Raw genomic sequence first — 7,500 nt, 5'->3', positions numbered from 1 at the left:
TCCGTGTGCGTGCCCGGGACTTTTCGAGGCATTTGTGTCTGACGTACGAGGCCTCTCGCCGGGCTCGAGAGGTCCCGAGATCCGGCCTACCGCAACCTTGGAGAGTCGCGAGGTGCTCTTCCCTATATACCCGATGGCACCTGTTCACCCTACCGTCCCCTGCTGGACGGGGCCCGGCCCGGGACTCGGCCGGGACGACGCACCTTCGTCGGTAAGAGTGAGAGGGTCCGTGACCCTGGAAGTGCGCGAGCCACCCGACTTGGGATCCATAATCGTCGGCGGCCCTGTCCCGCCCAAGACGAAGCGCCTTCGTCGGCCTGACATGTAGGGTCGTCGACCCTGGAAGTGCGCGAGTCACCCGACTCGACTTTAGCTGAGGCCGGGGAGGCCGGCCCGTCCCCGTCCGTGCCCGGGGACGATGCACCTTTGTCGGTGCGACCGAGAGGGTCGTCGACCCTGGAAGTGCGCGAGTCACCCGACTCGACTTTTTCACTGAGGCCGGGGAGGCCGGCCCGTCCCCGTCCGTGCCCGGGGACGATGCACCTTTGTCGGTGCGACTGAGAGGGTCGTCGACCCTGGAAGTGCGCGAGTCACCCGACTCGACTTTTTCACTGAGGCCGGGGAGGCCGGCCCGTCCCCGTCCGTGCCCGGGGACGATGCACCTTTGTCGGTGCGACTGAGAGGGTCGAGGACCCTGGAAGTGCACGAGCCACCCAACTCGACTTCCATAGCGGTCGGCGGCCCTGTCCCGCCCAGACACGAAGCACCTTTGTCGGTGCGACCGAGAGGGTCTTGGACCCTGGAAGTGCGCGAGCCACCCAACTCGACTTCCATAGCGATCGGCGGCCCTGTCCCGCCCAGACACGAAGCACCTTTGTCGGTGCGACCGAGAGGGTCTTGGACCCTGGAAGTGCACGAGCAACCCAACTCGACTTCCATAAGGGCCGGGGAGGCCGGCCCGTCCCCGTCCGGGGACGAAGCACCTTTGTCGGTGCGACTGAGAGGGTCTTGGACCCTGGAAGTAAACGAGCCGCCACACTCGACTTCCATAGAGGAAGGCGGCCCTGTCCCGCCCCAGACGATGCACCTTCGTCTGTCACACTGAGAGGGTCTTGGACCCTGGAAGCCGCCCCACTCGACTTCCATAGAGGTCGGCGGCCCTGTCCCGCCCCAGACGATGCACCTTCGTCTGTCACACGGAGAGGGTCTCGGACCCTGGAAGCCGCTCCACTCGACTTCCACGCTCGCTCGCTCCTTCGTCCGCGCCCCACGAGAATCAGGGACGCCCCGGGGCCGGCCGCTCGCCCGACCGACTTCCGGGACTCCCGGGACCGCCCGTGAGGCCTTCCGACGTCGCCCGAGACGAAGCGCGCGGGGTCGGTGCGCCCGAGAGGGCAGGAGGCACCGGGGCCGGCCGCTCGCCCGACCGGCTTCCGGGTCTCCGAGACCGCTCGGGTGACCTATCCTCGCGCCCGCCCGACCGACGGCCGGGGGCCCTCCGCGACCGGGGGTTTCCGTTTTACGGCCGACGCCGAGATCCTTCGACGGTTCCGACTCGTTTTGTTACGCTTTTGTCGGTTCGCGCCCGCGTTTGAGAGTATGCGTGCGGGGCCGAACCTCTGAGGCCGTGGCCTCGATCCAGGGCGGATCTTTTCTCACGTTTTATAAGGCCGTAGCCTAGATCCAGAGACTTTAGGATCTTTTAGCGGCTCGTGAGCCGTAGCGTTGATCCAGGGCGGATCTTTTAACAGGTTTTTAAGCCGTAGCTTTGATCCAGGGCGGATCTTTTCACGTCCGTAGCCTACAGATCCAGGGACTTTTGGATCTTATTGCCGTTTTTAGGCCGTAGCCTTGATCCAGGGCGGATCTTTTGGTGGTTTTTAAGCCGTAGCATTGATCCAGGGCGGATCTTTTTGCGGCCGTAGCCGAGTTCCCATCACCCAAGAAAGCTTTTCTTTTTAGGCCGTAGCCTGGATCCAGGACGGATCTTTCCGCCTAGGCGGCACGCGGATATGGGTTTCCCATCTTTCGGGTACAAGAGAGAGCTCTTTGCGAGCTTTTGGCCGCTCCGCGACCGACGCGTTCGCCCCGGGCGCTGCCTCGCCTCAGACGCCCTTCGACCGTTCCAACCGTTCCAGTTCTTTTAACGGTTCTTTCGTTCGTCGCACACCGAGGCTGGGCCAGACCTAACGGGAATCTCTTGTCTCTGTCTGCCCTGGGACGGCTATGGAAGTAGTGGCGAGGAGCTCGTCCCTATAAACCCGATGGCACCTGTTCACACTACCGGCCCTTTTGAGACGGGGCCCTGCCCGTGGCGGGCCCGGGAGGAGGCGCCCGCGTCGGTACGCGCGACGAGGTCCGACACCCTGGAAGTGCGCGAGTCACCCGACTTTAGCTCCATATTTTTCGCCGCACACCTCATGCCCAGGATGAGGCGCCCTCGTCGGTACGCGCGACGAGGTCCGACACCCTGGAAGTGCGCGAGTCACCCGACTTTAGCTCCATGTTTTCCGACGCACACCTCGCGTCCGCTCACGAGACCTCGTTTCGGCCTAGGGGTGTGCCACGTACCGCCCTCGCGTCCGCTTACGAGCGTCTTCTCGGGCTCGGCGGTGGGTCGAAGACCCTGGAAGTGTAGGACTTCCAGGACGCACGGGCGGCCGCGCACCGTCCCGAGCGCCCGCTTCCGAGTCACCCCTTCGGGCTAGGCAGGCTGGGTCGAGGGCCCTGGAGGTCCCCGACTTCCAGGAGGGAGGGCGGCCCTGTCCCGACCCGGCGTCCGCTCCCGAGTCACCCATTCGGGCTAGGTAGGCTTGGTCGGGTACCCTGGAGGTCCCCGACTTCCAGGAGGGAGGGCGGCCCTGTCCCCACCCGGTGTCCGCTCCCGAGTCACCCATTCGGGCTAGGTAGGCTTGGTCGAGGGCCCTGGAGGTCCCCCGACTTCCAGGAGGGAGGGCGGCCCTGTCCCCACCCGGTGTCCGCTCCCGAGTCACCCATTCGGGCTAGGTAGGCCTGGTCGAGGGCCCTGGAGGTCCCCGACTTCCAGGAGGGAGGGCGGCCCTGTCCCGCCCGCCTCGGAGGCCTCCCCTCGGGCAGGGGAGGCAGGGTCGGGGGCCCTGGATGTCCCCGACTTCCAGGAGGGAGGGCGGCCCTGTCCCCACCCGGTGTCCGCTCCTGAGTCACCCATTCGGGCTAGGTAGGCTGGGTCGAGGGCCCTGGAGGTCCCCGACTTCCAGGAGGGAGGGCGGCCCTGTCCCGACCCGGTGTCCGCTCCTGAGTCACCCCTTCGGGCTAAGCAGGCTGGGTCGAGGGCCCTGGAGGTTAGGGTTAGGACGCTTCCGACCCTGGAAGTGCGCGAGTCACCCGACTCGACTTTCGCTGAGGCCGGGGAGGCCGGCCCGTCCCCGTCCGTGCCCGGGGACGATGCACCTTCGTCGGTGCGACTGAGAGGGTCGAGGACCCTGGAAGTGCGCGAGCCACCCGACTCGACTTTTTCACTGAGGCCGGCCCGTCCCCGTCCGTGCCCGTGGACGATGCACCTTTGTCGGTGCGACTGAGAGGGTCGAGGACCCTGGAAGTGCACGAGCCACCCGACTCGACTTTTTCACTGAGGCCGGGGAGGCCGGCCCGTCCCCGTCCGTGCCCGGGGACGATGCACCTTTGTCGGTGCGACTGAGAGGGTCGAGGACCCTGGAAGTGCGCGAGCCACCCGACTCGACTTCCATTGCGGTCGGCGGCCCTGTCCCGCCCAGAGACGAAGCACCTTCGTCGGTGCGACCGAGAGGGTCTTGGACCCTGGAAGTGCGCGAGCCACCCGACTCGACTTTTTCACTGAGGCCGGGGAGGCCGGCCCGTCCCCGTCCGTGCCCGGGGACGATGCACCTTTGTCGGTGCGACTGAGAGGGTCGAGGACCCTGGAAGTGCGCGAGCCACCCGACTCGACTTCCATAGCGGTCGGCGGCCCTGTCCCGCCCAGACACGAAGCACCTTTGTCGGTGCGACCGAGAGGGTCTTGGACCCTGGAAGTGCGCGAGCCACCCGACTCGACTTTTTCACTGAGGCCGGCCCGTCCCCGTCCGTGCCCGGGGACGATGCACCTTTGTCGGTGCGACCGAGAGGGTCGAGGACCCTGGAAGTGCGCGAGCCACCCGACTCGACTTTTTCACTGAGGCCGGCCCGTCCCCGTCCGTGCCCGGGGACGATGCACCTTTGTCGGTGCGACCGAGAGGGTCGAGGACCCTGGAAGTGCGCGAGCCACCCGACTCGACATTTTCACTGAGGCCGGCCCGTCCCCGTCCGTGCCCGGGGACGATGCACCTTTGTCGGTGCGACCGAGAGGGTCGAGGACCCTGGAAGTGCGCGAGCCACCCGACTCGACTTTTTCACTGAGGCCGGCCCGTCCCCGTCCGTGCCCGGGGACGATGCACCTTTGTCGGTGCGACTGAGAGGGTCGAGGACCCTGGAAGTGCGCGAGCCACCCGACTCGACTTCCATAGCGGTCGGCGGCCCTGTCCCGCCCAGAGACGAAGCACCTTTGTCGGTGCGACCGAGAGGGTCTTGGACCCTGGAAGTGCGCGAGCCACCCGACTCGACTTCCATAGCGGTCGGCGGCCCTGTCCCGCCCAGACACGATGCACCTTTGTCGGTGCGACCGAGAGGGTCGAGGACCCTGGAAGTGCGCGAGCCACCCGACTCGACTTTTTCACTGAGGCCGGCCCGTCCGTGTCCGTGCCCGGGGACGATGCACCTTTGTCGGCGCGACTGAGAGGGTCGAGGACCCTGGAAGTGCGCGAGCCACCCGACTCGACTTTTTCCACTGAGGCCGGGGAGGCCGGCCCGTCCCCGTCCGTGCCCGGGGACGATGCACCTTTGTCGGTGCAGGGGAGGCTGGGTCGTGTGCCCTGGAGGTCCCCGACTTCCAGGAGGGAGGGCGGCCCTGTCCCCACCCGGTGTCCGCTCCTGAGTCACCCATTCGGGCTAGGTAGGCTGGGTCGAGGGCCCTGGAGGTCCCCGACTTCCAGGAGGGAGGGCGGCCCTGTCCCGACCCGGTGTCCGCTCCTGAGTCACCCCTTCGGGCAGGGGAGGCAGGGTCGGGGGCCCTGGAGGTCCCCGACTTCCAGGAGGGAGGGCGGCCCTGTCCCGGCCCGGTGTCCGCTCCTGAGTCACCCCTTCGGGCAGGGGAGGCTGGGTCGAGGGCCCTGGAGGTCCCCGACTTCCAGGAGGGAGGGCGGCCCTGTCCCGACCCGGTGTCCGCTCCTGAGTCACCCCTTCGGGCAGGGGAGGCTGGGTCGAGGGCCCTGGAGGTCCCCGACTTCCAGGAGGGAGGGCGGCCCTGTCCCGCCCGCCTCGGAGGCCTCCCCTCGGGCAGGGGAGGCAGGGTCGGGGGCCCTGGAGGTCCCCGACTTCCAGGAGGGAGGGCGGCCCTGTCCCGGCCCGGTGTCCGCTCCTGAGTCACCCCTTCGGGCAGGGGAGGCTGGGTCGAGGGCCCTGGAGGTCCCCGACTTCCAGGAGGGAGGGCGGCCCTGTCCCGCCCGCCTCGGAGGCCTCCCCTCGGGCAGGGGAGGCAGGGTCGGGCGCCCTGGAGGTCCGGACCTCCAGGGGGAGGGAGCCCGACCCCGTGCCCGGGGAGGGTGAGCCTAGGTCGGGTAGGCTCGCGCGAGATCGAAGGGCTGGCTCGCCGAGGACGCTCTCCCCTATATACCCGATGGCACCTGTTCGCCCTACCGTCCCTTGCCGTGGGGGACCCCGCCGGGTCCGCGGCCGGGAGGGTGCGCCTCGGTCGGCCCGGACGAGAGGGTCGGGGGGCCTGGAGGTGCGCGGGCCGCCCGGATTTCACCCAGGGGGGGTCTGCGACCGCGGCATGCCCGCCTCGGAGGCCTCCCCTCGGCCCGGACGAGAGGGTCGGGGGGCCCGGAGGTGCGCGGGCCGCCCGGATTTCACCCAGGGGGGTCGGCGGCCGCGGCCTGCCCGCCTCGGAGGCCTCCCCTCGGCCTGGGTCGGCGGGGTCGGGGTGCCCGGAGGTCGACCGGTCGCCCGGGTGCCCCCGGGGGCCTGCGTTAGCCGGCGAGGCCGTACGACGCACCGTTTCCGAGATATCGGCCAATGAACTGCCGGGCGCCGTATCTCCGGCCCCCGGGGTCGCACGGACTCGCGGCCGGGCTCGTTGGAAAGGTCTCGTCCGGGGCTTTCCGGCGACGCCGGCCGCGAGTCCGTGCGACCCCGGGGGCCGGAGATACTTCCGGTCGAAAATCCGAATTTCGTTACCGCGCCGCGCCGGCGCCTCGGGCCCGGGGCCTTCGACCTTCGGGTCGGTCGGTCCGCCGGAGGGGGCCTGTCGAACGAGCCCACCCGCGAGTCTCTGGCCCCTTCCGCGGCGGAGATACGGGGGGCCGCCCGCGGACATTCCCGCGGCCGTAGCTCCGGCGCCTCGGGTCCGAGACCTTAGCCCTTCGGGTCGTTCGCTCTACCCGAGGGGACCTTTCGAACGAGCCCGCCCTCGACCCGCTGACCCTTTCCGCGGCCGAGATACGGCGGTTCGAAAAAAAAAAAACGCTCGTCCGGAGCTCGGGCGCCCCTAGCGTCCGCTGCGTTCGTCGGCCGGAGGCGCGGCCGGTCTCGTTCGAAAGGTCTCGCCCGGGGCTTTCCGACGACGCCGGCCGCGAGTCCGTGCGACCCCGGGGGCCGGAGATACTTCCGGTCGAAGTTCGGAAAACTTCCTACGGCCGTATCTCGGGCGCCTCGGGGCCGAGACCTTAGCCCTTCGGGTCGGTGGCTCTACCGGAGGAGACCTTTCGAACGAGCCCACCCGCGGGTCTCTAGCCCCTTCCGCGGGGGGGATAGGCCGGTCCGTCTCCGGATTTTCCCACGGCCGTAGCTCGGGCGCCTTAGGTCCGAGACCTTAGCCCTTTGGGTCGGTGGCTCCGCGGGGGGAGACCTTTCGAACGAGCCCACCCGCGAGTCTCTAGCCCCTTCCGCGGCCGAGATACGGAGTACCACCGCCGCACCTTTAAAAGGCCGTAGCTCGGGCGCCTTAAGTCCGAGACCTTAGCACTTTGGATCGTTTACTCCACCGGAGGAGACCTTTCGAACGAGCCCACCCGCGAGTCTCTAGCCCCTTCCGCGGCCGAGATACGGAGTACCACCGCCGCACCTTTAAAAGGCCGTAGCTCGGGCGCCTTAAGTCCGAGACCTTAGCCCTTTGGATCGTTTACTCCACCGGAGGAGACCTTTCGAACGAGCCCACCCGCGAGTCTCTAGCCCCTTCCGCGGCCGAGATACGGAGTACCACCGCCGCACCTTTAAAAGGCCGTAGCTCGGGCGCCTTAAGTCCGAGACCTTAGCCCCTTGGGTCGGTTACTCTATCCGAGGGGACCTTTCAGACGAGCCAACCCGCGTCTCTCTAACCCTAACCCCGGCCGAGATACGGACCACCACCGCGGCACCTTTAAACGGCCGTAGCTCGGGCGCCTTACGTCCGAGACCTTAGCCCTTTGGATCCCT

Source organism: Misgurnus anguillicaudatus, unplaced genomic scaffold (assembly GCF_027580225.2).
Source record: "Misgurnus anguillicaudatus unplaced genomic scaffold, ASM2758022v2 HiC_scaffold_34, whole genome shotgun sequence".
Classification (NCBI taxonomy): domain Eukaryota; kingdom Metazoa; phylum Chordata; class Actinopteri; order Cypriniformes; family Cobitidae; genus Misgurnus; species Misgurnus anguillicaudatus.
The sequence above is the reverse complement of the archived record's forward strand: the minus strand, read 5'-3'. Positions refer to the sequence as shown.